Source organism: Melanotaenia boesemani, chromosome 2 (assembly GCF_017639745.1).
Source record: "Melanotaenia boesemani isolate fMelBoe1 chromosome 2, fMelBoe1.pri, whole genome shotgun sequence".
NCBI classification, from domain to species: domain Eukaryota; kingdom Metazoa; phylum Chordata; class Actinopteri; order Atheriniformes; family Melanotaeniidae; genus Melanotaenia; species Melanotaenia boesemani.
Genome location: NC_055683.1, coordinates 31,930,281 through 31,944,399, shown reverse-complemented (window position 1 = coordinate 31,944,399; position 14,119 = coordinate 31,930,281).

Sequence of the window (14,119 nt, the reverse complement as noted above, 5' to 3'; positions counted from 1 at the left end):
AGAGAAAAAGATTATCAAGTGCTGGGCTGTAACTTGTACAAGCGAGAACAGCACACAGACCCTCAGGGAATCCGAGGCTCTGAAGAACAAAGACAAAAGAAGAATGTTTTTACTACTTTTGCTATGACCAGAACCCCTTACACTGTCTGGTAGGGGACAGATAAGATTGTTCACTCCCCCCACTCTTATCTCAAACAGTCTCTTCTTATCTTGCAGGTGTCATGTCTCTGTGCAACTCAATGTCTTTCACCAAACATTGTTTTCAGGCCAGAGGTCAAATTTTCATTTTAACACTTGTACACAGAAAGAATATAAGAATATGAAAATGTATAATTGATAAATGGGAATAAAGACACTAATAAATAATAAAGATTTATTTCACAACTCCCCTTTTAAATCAAAATAAAACTCATTTGATATAAATCAATCATTATTTAAATAATTTTATCATTGAAAAATTAACATCCTACAGGATGAACACATCAGAAGAAGAGATTCAGTGGTTGCATGGGTTCTTCCTTAAGCAGTGGTCACAATGTTCACCTTAAATTCATGTTAGTTATCATGAAGGGAATGCATACATGCCTCATACTCAAGTCCACAGGCAACCAGATACAGGAAAGAAAGTTGTGGAAAAACATTTGCATTTTATAGCAGATTATTAACTTTTATTGAAGCAAAACCATTTAACGTACTGTATATGATTAACACAAATATCAACAGAAACATAACAGCCCTTTGTCATCACATCATATGCTTGTTCCTATAGTTTAGAAAGGATAAATCATTATAAAACCAAAACCAAAATCTTGTTAGACTGAATTCTTAAGACGCCTCTGGTATCAGCTTAAAATTGAAAAGAAACTGTATAGTGAACCTAGACACACAAAATCCACAATGAAATAACTCAAAAGTTCAAGCCGAAGGTTTCCCACAAACCTCAGTGGTCCCTGAACTAAACACTGTCATAAATCTGGAGATAGTCCTTAGAAGTGCAGGCGAGATGGTCAGAAAATCCACAAAGTCAGTCAAGTCAATCAGAGACAGCTTCTTCTCTAGAGCTGTGAAAGCAATAGCACCTCTGTAGTTCAACACTTATACCTCTACCCTCCAACAGTACTCGCACACATGCACCCAACCCTCCACAGACACACACATTGAAGATTCACAAACATACACAGACCTCTGTCCTTGCACTAGGATGTACTTCAAATCAAATCAAAATTTATTTATGTGATAGGGACAAGTATGCATCATGAGTCATGTGTGCTTAAGCCGAGAGACTGCTCAAAATTTCGCTTTCCTTGTATATGACAATAAATATCTCGAATCTTGAATCTTAAAGATGTAAAACCGTCCTGAAGATTGTAAAAGTGTTTCATGTCAATGTAAATTTGCTTTGTTCATGGTAAAAGTGTTTCAGCAATGTATTCAGAACATAGTAAAAATGTTCTGGAGTTGCACATGTAGTTTGCATCAAGAATGGTAAATGTGTTTCACGTTTTGAATTTTTTTTTTCCTGAAATGTAAAGTTGTTCAGCCCTTAGTAAAAGTGTTTCGGCATTGTACTTTTGTTTTGTAAATGTAAACATGGTTTCTATGATGTAAATGTATATTGCAACATAGTAATAGTGTTTCATTGGATGCACTTCCCAGAGACTGTAGTTATGATTTAGTTTGTCACTGTGTGCCGGAGATGAGGACCCAATAGCAGGACTCGGAGACAGGAGGTAGATGGATGCAGGAACAAAATTTATTGTGAATGAACCAAAAAACTCAGGGACAGGAAAACATGACAAGGATATGACACCAGGGAAATTAACCTACAAAATAAAACAGGAAACCAACAAGACAATAAACCCAAAGGACAGCAAAACCAAATTACAACACACAGACCACAAAAATGACACTAATAACTGAGCTGAATCTATAATTTTCACAGCTGCTGTGGGCAGGATCCCACCATCCAGGATCAGGCGAGATTGCTGGCCAATTAAGAACAGGGATACCATGGTCCTTAAACCAGGTACAGGTAGCTTTGGCACTGTGTGCAGGTGCCAAGTCCTGTTGGAAAATGAAATCTGCCTCTCCATAAAGTTGGTCAGAGGCAGGAAGCATGAAGTTTTCTAAAACTTCCTGGTAGACGGCTGCATTGACCATGGACCTAAGAAAACACAGTGGACCAACACCAGCAGATGACCTGGCACCCCAAACCATCACTGACTGTGGAAACTTTACACTCGACCTCAAGCAACGTGGATTCTGTGCCTCTCCTCTTATCCTCCAGACTCTGGGACCTTGATTTCCAAAGGACATGCAAAATTTACTTTCATCAGAGAGCTTAAGCTTGGACCACTCAGCAGCAGTTCAGTCCTATTTGTCTTTAGTCCAGGCGAGATGCTTCTGACGCTGTCTCTTGTTCAAGAGTGGCTTAACACAAAGAATGCCCCAGCTGAAACCCATGTCTTGCATATGTCTGTGCGTGGTGGTTCCTGAAGCATTAACTCCAGCTGCAGTCCACTCTTTGTGAATCTCCCCCACATTTTTGAATGGGTTTCATTTCACAATCCTCTCCAGGGTGTGGTTACCCCTACTGCTTGTACACTTTTTTCTACAACATCTTTTCCTTCCCTTCCCCTCTCTGTTAATGTGCTTGGACACAGAGCTCTGTGAAAAGCCAGCCTCTTTAGCAATGACTGTTTGTGTCTTGCCCTCCTTGTACAAGGTGTCAGTGGTCGTCTTTTGGACAATTGCCAGATCAGAAGTCTTCCTCATGATTGTGTAGCCAACAGAACTAGACTGAGGGACCATTTAAAGGCCTTTGCAGGGCTCCTGAGCAAGGCCCTTAACCCCAAACTGCTCCCCAGGCACTGGAATTTGGAAACTCACTGCTCCAAGCAACTAGGATGGGTTAAATGCAGAGAAAAAATTTCCCAGTTGGGATTAATAAAGTAGAATAAAAAGAAAAACAACTATCACAACTGGAGAACACATTCAAAAAGTCTATAAAAAGTAATCAGAAAGTACCACTGGGAACCACTGCTGTCTGCTAGGATATCCCCCCTGGTTAGAATTTTGATAATTTTGTTATTAGAGCTTCTTTTTAAAAATAATGCCCACAATCATTGGGGGGAAAAAAGCCAAATTCAATGACTTGGTGGAGGTCTGTGCTCTCTAAGTGATTCTAGTTAAAATCAAGGCCATGTCCATGCAAAAACTAGTTGAAATATGTTTTTTTTAAAATCTTTAAACATGGAAATAGTGTTTTAGGAACCTGCAAACTTTTGAACACACAGCTTTTTAGTAGTTGCATGAAAGACAATTGGGAATCGCTGCATTACAGATTAGATCAAACTTTGTCATTGTACATGTCATAGTTACAAGGAAATGAAATGTAGATAGCATCTAATGAGAAGTGCATAAACAGTAATTGTAAAATATGTACACGTAATGTATGTACAGAAGTGAAGGTATATAATATTATGTTGAAAGTGTAACGGAGAGTCCTGTTTCCCATCAGGAGGAAATCTATGGCTGAAAGCGCTCGAGCTGTCATCGCAGTGGATAAATTATTTATTAATGGACAGCTGTACCTAGACCCGGACATCACTCCGTGGCTCTACTGACTTGGTATGTGCTTTAATTTTCCTGTTTTCTCACTAGATCATGTTATATCCATAAAACTGCCATAAAAGATCATTTAGTTAACAGTAAATCCACTGCCCGTCTCCACTACACTGTTCTCAACACAGATGCGTTTTTTAAATTACTTTTTTCCTTTGGCACTGTCTCTCTTTTCACTCTTTACACTTCTTCTCTCCAACCCTTTAATGGTTAACGGTAACACTTGTCAATATATTATATTTACATCAGCACTTTTCATGATTCATAGAAATGCACACAGAACAGCACAAGCGCACATACATCCCTGTCACAACCAGCTGGCAGATACACATGCACGTGGAGAAGCAGTGGGATGCACGCACACAGGCTTCAGTAATATGCATATAGCCCTCATTTCTGTGGTTGGTTCATGAACGAATTCACATTTGTCACTTGGAATGTGCGTGGAGCTGGCACAAGGCAAAAGAGGTTAAAAATTTTTAACCGTTTGCAAGAAATGAAAGCAGATATAATATTACTCCAAGAGACTCATTTATCAAATTCAACAATAGATCTTCTCTCAACAACCCAGTTTCCACACGTGTATTTAGCTTTTTATAATTCTAAGCTGAGAGGAGTAGCAACTCTCATTAATAGAAGGTTAAATTTTGACATAGATAATACAACCATAGATCCAGAAGGCAAATTTATAATAGTTACATTATCTATTAAAAATGCTAAGTTATGTATTGCAAATATATATAACATATGGTCCAAGTGTTGATGATCCCTCCTTCTTTCACTCCCTCTTCGCCTCACTCTATGATCAATCAGATAACACACTAATTATAGGAGGTGATTTTAACATTATACTGGACAAACATAGTACCACAGGAGCTCACCGAGTCTGGAAATCCTCAGAAACTGTAAAACAGTACATGAAGGATTTTGATCTTTGTGATGCTTGGCGCTCTCACCATCCCACACTAAGAGAATACACCTTCTTCTCTTCAGTTCACCATTCCTATTCTAGATTAGATTATTTACTATTAGCATTAGTGATCACGCACCAGTATCATTCACTCTGAGAAGTAAGAGCAATAAACAAGCAACTAGAAACTGGAGATTTAATACGTCATTACTTAAAGATCCTGAGTTTATCAGCTACTTTAAAAGAGAATGGTCCTTATATCTAGAAAATAACGACTTGCCAGAAACTTCAGCGTGTGTTCTTTGGGAAGCAGGAAAAGCAGTAATGAGAGGGAAAATAATTTCCTTTTCTTCTCACAAGAAAAAGAAGGAAACTTTGAGAATTTCAGAGTTTCAGAGTTAGAATTAAATCCTTAGAGGATGCTTACCAACGCTCCCCAGAAGAACACATACTAAATGCTATCATTACATTGCTATACATTGTCATAGCAGCCAGGTGCAGCTCTTTGTCCCCCCTCAGCAGCTCCAGCAGCAGAAAAAAGGAAACTCATCAGCAAACTTTGGCCCAGAGGTCAAAGGGGCAATTGGGTCGCGTTCTCATGACCCCGGTCTCCGTCCATGTTCGGAAGACCAGAATGGGTCCCAGTCGGACCAGCCACTTCGACCATGGGGCATGAGTGAGTGGTGGAATCAGAGTTCAGGCCATCTTTCCTCAGGGTCACAATGGAGGTTCTGCTGCTTTTGTGAGGGGCTTTGGACTTTTTCTTTTCCTCTGTGGCCTGCGGATCGGGCTGTGGTTCGGCCTTGGGCGGTATCAGTTCAGGGGCAGCAGCTCCCACCAGGGATGGATCGTGATCAGTGGGAGGAGGGGGAGGAACTGGGGAAGCAGTCCAAGTCCAGATCCGGGGAGGCTCCCAGCATCGTCAGGTCTGGGCACGGGAATGAGGTTTTCTGGCCGCTCGGGCCCGATGGTGGACATGCAGGTAGAGAGGATACAATGAGTTAGTTTTCAGCTGAGAAAAATGAGACACAGCAACAGAGGTTGTCATTCGCTTATCATGGCTGTTGTCAGGTCGGTGCAGGTCAGTCTGTGGAGGGTCAGTAAGTTTTGGAAGAACTCTGGTGTTCTGTTTTCTCTGCCGACGCTCACATTCTGCGAGCCAGTTTGTTAAAGCCGCCTGATGTTTTCTAAGCGGTCCCAATCTGAGACCTTCACCCGTTTCTGTGACTTTAATTTGTCCCTCATCCTATCTAAACCTTCTTTGGTTATTTTTAATGCCGCCAGGCTCAAAGAGCCTTCGGCTGGAAAAATACCATTCTGGATCTACTCCGCACACACCTCCACACACATTTTCCCATACTTACGTTCCATGAACTCAAAGAGTTCACCGCGGGGCGTCGCCGGTCTTTTGGAGCTTACATTACCCATGTTTACACTTAAGCACGGGGAGGAATATTCCCACACCTTAGACTACAGACGTCTCTGTAGAATACGGAATAACGGCTAATCCGTCCGCCCTATCTCACTGCTTTCCAGCGAGAGACCCACTCACACCCTTGTGAAGGGATTTTAACCTGCCCAGATCTCCTAATGAGACCTTCATGCCCGCTTCTAGTCTACGGAGCTCCCAAAATCCCTTGTGAAGGGATTTTAACCTGCCCAGATCTCCTAATGAGACTTCCAGGCCTGCTCCTAGTAAGGGGAGCTCCCAAAACCCCCGGCTGCCCGGCTTCCTACTTTTCTAGAAAAGGAGAGATGTGTGTGTGCGCGTGAGAGCAAATTAAAATCCTAGAGTAATTTCTCACTCACCAGACTTCCTTGACAGGATGGAAGATGTTCGAGATCCTGGCGGGCCAGTAAGGAGATCCACGAGGAGTCCCCCAGAAAACAAAAGCTGAGTAGGCTCAGGTTGATCAGACACCCGTCGTAAAACCCGAAACTGACCACGCAGGAGCACTTCCGACACCAGGTTGTTGAGGCAAAAAAAGTTACTCTGTCAAGGATGAGGAGTCTGGTTCTGAAGTGAAGAATGATTACTAGTTTATTCAAACACAGAATTAAAATACAAAGAATAGAAAGAATAGGAAGAATAGAAAGAATAGAATTGCAATTCCTGAGAGACTGCTCAGAGGTCTGACAGCACAGAGATCTGAACAGAATCTGATAAGAAACACACATGCAGCATCTTTTAAGCAGAATGATCACGTCACAGCACATCATGAAATACAAACAAAGAGATTGTCTGTTCCTCACACAGGATTAGACACTTCAGCAAACCTAATGAGCTGTTTTTCAGTTTCTTGAGCACGTAAACAACCCCAGTGACATTAAGGCAGGGTGCCCGGCTGAGTCATTCTGAGGCGCCTGGCTGGTATCAGACAAGTCACACAGGTCAGAGCGAACTGTTCTAAAGAATGCATGATAGCAACAGGCTACTCAGTATTAAACTTAATTACCAAGAACCTAAACAACCTGTTTACCCTGAGAGGGATCAGTAGACACAATATAGTAAAGGGAATAATATGAAATTTCCCCAACAAAAGCTAAACTTTAACTTATTGAAATAATAGATAAAAAGACACAATTCTTGGTGTAAAGACTTCGCTTGGAGAACTTTGAGCATGGCAACAAATCTGGAAGGTTCCCGGCTAATCAGTTAAAAACAAACAAGGAGAAAACAACCATCTCCTCTGTCAGAGATCCAGAAGGAAACATCAGCCACGACCCTGACAAGATAAATAACACTTTCAAATAATTCTATAAAACATTATATACATCACAACTTACTACAACAGATGACAATATTGATAAATTTCTTAGAAACATCAATCTTCCAAAATTAAAACATGGAAATAAAATGGTCTTGGATTCCCCCCTTTCAGTCGGCAAACTCCATGAAGCTCTCCAGCATATGCCCAACAATAAAGCTCCAGGTCCAGATGGTTACCCAGCAGAATTCTACAAAGAATTCTGGACAATGCTGGCACCCACTTTCTACAATATGATATTAGAAATAAGGGAAAAACAAAAAAATACCTTCAAATATGAACCTAGCCAATATTACTCTACTATTAAAACCCGACACTTCCATCCAGTTACCGTCCAATTTCATTAATAAATGTAGATCTCAAAATAATTAGCAAAGCTTTGGCAAGAAGAATAGAAAAAATAACCCCTCTAATAATACATCCTGACCAAACTGGCTTTATTAAAGGTAGACATTCCTCTACTAGCATGTGTAGATTAATCATAGATTATTCTACTCTACATAATCTGGAATCCACAGTCATTTCTTTAGACGCAGAAAAAGTGTTTGACCGAGTAAACTGGAAATTTTTATTTGCAACATTAAACAAATTTGGGTTTGGGTCATCTTTCATAGATTGGATAAAAATATTATATAACAACCCAAATGCATGTGTGAAGACCAATGATCCAAGCTTCTGTTTGCAGAGAGGCACCAGACAGGTCTGCCCGCTTTCTCCATCACTCTTTGCTATTTTCATTGAACCCCTAGCTGCTGCCATAAGACAAAATAAAGAGATTAAAGGAATCCCTGCCAAAAATATAGAACATAAGATAAGTCTTTATGCTGATGATGTATTACTTTTCCTCCAGAACTCACCGACATCTCTCCCCCAGACAATCACACTTATTAACCCATTCTCATCAATATCTGACTACTCTATTAACTGGTCTAAGACTATTATTATGCCCCTCAACTGTGACCTACAAAACACACCCAATACTACAATACAGTCTGGAAACATTAGATATCTAGGCATAAACATTTCCCCCAGGTTATCAGAACTAACAAAGCTAAATTATGTCCAGCTACTTAAAGCAAGAGAGGATGATCTCTCACGGTGGAGGTGCTTACCCATATCACTCATGGGGAGGGTTGCCACAGTTAAAATGATGGTTCTATCTAAAGTAAACTACCTGTTTTCAATGATACCCACTAAACCAGGGGTGCTCAGACTTTTTCAGCATGGGAGCTACTTATGAAATGACCAAGTCAAAATGATCTACCCATTATATTTATTGAGAAATATATTGAGGATTCTTACAACTTATGTTGATGTAAGTTGCATAACCACATATGTTGCACAACACAACATAATTATGTACATTTTTTTGTCATTACCCAAGTTCACTCTGATGACTTGCACTGAATTGAATCAGCCAGGGATGCATAGTCCGGACAGTAGCTGCTGACAGCCAGCCTCAAGCACATTTCCAAATGCTCATCAGTCATAGTGGAGCGGTACTTGGACTTAATTATCTTCATGTGGGAAAATGCTGACTCACATAAATAAGTGGAGCCGAAAAATGCAGTCAAGGAGGTGGCACATTTCCTCATGTTGGGGTACTTTCCCTCTGCTAGCAAGTTCCAGAATTGTCCATGAGCTCTGGACTTCAGCTCAATGTCGGCTTGTAGTGTGAATATCTCATCTTCCACTCCAGAAGAGTTCAGGTGAAATAGTGTTGCAATTTTTGATGAGAGTGAATCAACCTCCACATCTTCCTGAAAAGGAAAACACATGAATGTAGCAACTGGCTCGAGCAAAGAAAAGTCTTGAAAGCGTTTGTCAAACTCTGACAGACAGGTGTCAACCTGCTCTGTGTAGTGTCCACTGTCAAGTTGCACACAGGTCTTCCCTTGCATCTCCAGCTCTGAGGCCAGGTTCTGGAAGTTTGCCAAATCATGGCGCTGCAGCTTTGAGGACAGATGTTGCAGTTTGCGTTTGAAAGCATTAACTGAGCTGATCATATTGATCACTGTTTTGTCTTTTCCTTGCAGCTCATGACATGTTTGTCAGATCAGTTAAAAATGCCAAGTCTAACAGCCACCCACCGTCATTTAGTTGCTTGTATTCTGCATACCCAGTTGCACGGAAAAACTCCTTAATCTCCGGGCAGAGCTCTCGAAATCTTTGCTAAGCCACCTCATGTCAGTGTGTAGCAACAAGTCAGAGTGGTCGCAGTCAGCCTGCTCCAGATGTGCACGGAATAACCGTCTTTGAAGAGATCGGGCTCGAATAGCACAGGTGATCTTCGTTGCGACATCCATGATCTCTTTCAAATGACTGCTGTCCCAACAACTGGGATTTTAGCTCCTTTACCTTTGTCTTTCTCAGCTCGCTTTTTGGTGGGAATTCAGTGTCGTATTTTCCATGAAGAGTCCGAAAATGCCGCTCCACATTTCTCTTCTTTGATATTGTAATGGTAGACTGGCAGATGAGACAAACGCACTTTGAAAATGTCATCGTGAAAAAAAAGTCCTCCTCCCATTCCATATGAAAGTGATACATTTTTTTCTTCTTACTTGGTCCAGCTCCCCCACTCATTTTTATACCCTGTCTTACTGTAAGTTTAAGAGGAAAAACCCGAAAACGAAAATCTGGGAGCTAACTAACGATTAGCTTGTTAGCTTTGCAGCGCTTAGGGGCGTTGTTTGAGCATGCACAGTGACCTAATTGTACGTAAAAAAAAATCAGATGTGTTGAAACCGGTGACGAATATTTACCCTATTGTAAGTTCTTTGACCGACCTTTCAGGCTCACGTCCTGTTGTTTCCTCTCTTGGATCTTTAACGACCGGTGAGACTCCAGTCGCGAAGTGATGGGCGAACCTTTCCACCTCGATTCTTGTGGCACGAGAATAAGCAATTTTACCCCTTTAGAATTCCTGATTATTATCGTCCGCTCATGCGGAGGTAGACCTGAGGAGTTATTCTGGTAGATAAGCCAGCCTTTGGGTCTAGGAGTATGAAGCTACCGTACTATCGTCCTAACAGGATAACTACCTGGTATTGAAGTAATAATCTAGCTAATTCTTATGTCTCTTCGGGTATTGGGGAATCTGGGGCTCACCTGCTCGTTGTGTTGTCCTCTCCTCTCCTCAGTGGATGTGGGCAAATATAAGAGAAATAAGTCTGGTTGGGAAGTTAACCGAAGTTAACTATAACCCTTTTATTCAAATTTTCTTTTATTGGTAAAATACAGAAAGAATGAAATAAAAAGAAAGAAAAAATAATAAAATTCCCTTTTCGGGCTTCCCTTTGAGTGAGGGTTGAAAAGCAGAATATAAGAAATAAGTATAAAGTAAAAAGTTTCCCTCAATGGGTGATTCCGCTTTCGCAGTCTACATCTTCTCTAATAATGATTCAATCTCCCTTGGTAAGAAGGGGAAAAAATCTATCCCAGCGAAGGGATGAAGGTCCAAAAATCTCTGCAGATCCTCCGCCGCAGCTCCTCAAAATCTCCGTAAAATCTCCGGACAATCCGACTCTCTTCAATATATCACCAGTATATATACATAACTTAAAAACCATCCCACTTGATACCTTCCCACTAACAGAAAAACACCCAAAACCAACCCACTCAGTATTTTTCCATCAACAGAAAACAACTCAGAACCAACCCACTTAGTATTTTTCCATCAGCGGAAAAAGCATATGTGGGCATCTGCAAAGTGGTCCCTCCTTCTGGGTTGCATCAGAGCTGAAGGAAAAGAAGGAACTTTTCCCTGCCCCGTTATCTATCTATCCTCACAGTTTTTACACAAAGGCTGCTTGTTAATATTTTCTGAAATTGCTGGGGTATTCCGCTCTGCTTCGGAGCGAGCAGATAACAGGTGACTCCCTTCTTAGTCTCAGACCTTCTGGGCCTCTCTGCCACTTCTTCAGCAGTGTAAAAAACTCTGTCTCTTATTTGCACATTATTTGTGAATGCACTCTGTAAGCTACAGAATAATAACAACTAAGCTGTAGCTCTATTAATCAAAACCAAAACCTAATGAACATCACTAAATCTAAGGATAATAATTTAAATAAGCAAGCAAACAGGAATATATGAAATGTGAATAGGTAATACATAACACATAGAAAAACATAACTGAGTATTGATCAGGCAGTCCATAAACTCAGTTTTTTGATTAAAAACATCATCTCACATCATGTGTGCCATAACAGTCATAGATTCAAACTTTAATAAAACTTCTCTCCCTCCTTCACTCACTGAGAGCAAAAAGCGGGGGTTTCCTGCAGGTGTAAGTTATCTGTCGAGATAAGGGCCTCTGCTCCCTGTCCGTTGCCTTAGCAACGGCTCTCTGGCCTAGAGCAGTGTTCACGCCACCATTTACGAGCGCCGCCTTCACAGATGTCATCAGACTGGTTGTCCTGTGTATCAATCAAGTGATGGGCTGGATGATAGGCTGACGTCTTTTTTTTATTCAAAACAATTCAACTTTATTTGTATAGCGTCAATTCATGACAATGTCACCTCAGGGCACTTAACAGACAAGCCAAATACATAACAGCCTAGCTAAGGAAACAAACAGACCGGATCAAATCTTATTGTCATGTGATCTACCAATAGTACCTTGGAGATCGACTGGTAGATCGCGATCGACGTATTGAGCACCCCTGCACTAAACCATCCTCCAGCTGGTTTAAGTCACTGGACTCACACATATCTAAATTTTTATGGAAAAACAAGCCATCACGTATCAGTCTAAAAACTTTAAAACAGACTAAAGATAGAGGTGGATTGGAGCTACCCAACTTTAATCATGTTTTCTTAGCTAACAAGCTGCAGTAAATCTCCAAATGGCTTAATCCTAGCAGTCTGGATGAATCATGGTTAGATGTAGAGCAAGCACTGTGTGAGGATGTGTTCATCTCTGACCTGCCATTCATCAGCTCAACCATCAAAACACATAAGTGTTTTAGAAGCATTAATATCAGTTCCTCTTTAGTGGCTTGGTGGGATTTCTAAAAATAACCAAATCCTCACTTTTTCCATGTAAGTTTACACCCCTCTGGAACAACCCTGACATCCTGCAAAACAAAAAGCTCATCAATTTTACTCAATGGAAAAATAAAAGAATAAAACAGTTAGAACATATAATAGAAAATGGAAACTTCTTGTCATTTAATATTCTCACTTCACAATTTGGAATCAGTAGCGAAAACTTTTTAGAATATCACCAGCTTAAATCTATTATATGTAAAAAATATACCATTAATCAATTAAACTTACAGCTACCTATTAGGGTGGCAGAATTCATGAATCTCAATGCCCCAAAGCTATTATCAAAAACATATAGACTGTTATCCAAACTAGAAGACTCAATCTGTCTTCCAACTTCAAAATGGGAGAGTGATTTATCCAGTAACTTTAATAAAGATAAATTTTCACAAATATGTTTAAACACCTTTAAAATAACTAATAATTCAAATATGCAACTAATACAATTCAAAATTCTGCATAGAACTCATTATACAGGACAAAGGATGTTCAGGGTGGGTCTGTCACAATCAAACATCTGCACACACTGCAATGAAAACACACCTGACAACTATCTCCATGCCTTGTGGTCCTGCGTACCTGTCCGCAGGTTCTGGCTTCAGGTATGTGTGGACATGTCAGCATGGTTTAAATGTAATATTCCTACAATCCCCACACTATGTCTACTAGGTGACTTGGATGACATTAGTATGGCAATTAACTCTGCACACATGATACGTACAGCATTATGCATCGCAAAGAAAACTATCCTTGTGAACTGGAAAAACAAAAATAATCTGTGTATTCAGCAGTTTAGGAATCTCTTAGTTGACCACATCAGTAGTGAGACAATGTCTGCCTCCTCAAAGAACTATTTAGCTGAATCTCATTCCCTCTGGTCCCCTGTGCTTTGTTCCATCACTTAGTGTAGGTGGAGGACTGTGACCTCATTGCTATGGGGGTTGGGAAATGGCCAGGAGTGACTGGTGGTTGCGGGTTCTTTGTGGTTGCCCGTGGTGCGGGACCGGGCTGCTCTGCGATGGGAGTGGCTCTGGGTCTGGGCCCGTCGGGGGCTGTGGGGGCCAGCGGTTGGAGTTGCCTCGTGGGTGGGGTGAGGCCACTGGTGACGCCTGGGTTGGTGGGCGTCGGTCCTGGCCCGGATGGCCGGGCTATTCCGGGGCGGGCTGGGCGGGGGGTTCTGGGCTCTGGTGCCCGGGGGTGGTCCTCCTCCCTCCGGGGTGGTGGGGTCCTTATGTGCCGGGGGTCTGGGCCTGCCCGGATGTGCTTCCGTAGTGTGGGTTGGTGCATGCCCTGGTGTCTGGTTGGGCGGGCCTGGGGGTGGTGGGCCGTGGGTCTGCTGCTGTCCCCATCCTCTCATTCCCCGTTAGGGATGTGGGAGGGTGGGTACTTTCTAGGGTCGGTGACGGCTCACTGGCTGTGGTCTGTGCTGGAAAAAATCTTCGCGGGGAGAATCAAAAATGATGCAGAGTCAAACTGTCTTTTACAAGTTTATTATAGCAAAGAGAAATATATAAAAAATCATGCAGTCAAGCATGCAGAGAGATCTCTCTGAATAAACAAGGAAGTGTCACAAAGTTATATAGATTTCTGATCACGCCTTTACCAACTGTCATCATCATCATCATCACTTGATGGAGATCTCTATTAATAGCTGTTGCTAGGGGCAACGTAGATAGAGTTCTTCGTAAAGCGGAAGTATTTGGAGAGAGTTTTACATAAAATGAAACTAGACACACTTTGAGACAGTACATGACCTTTTCACCTTACTTCA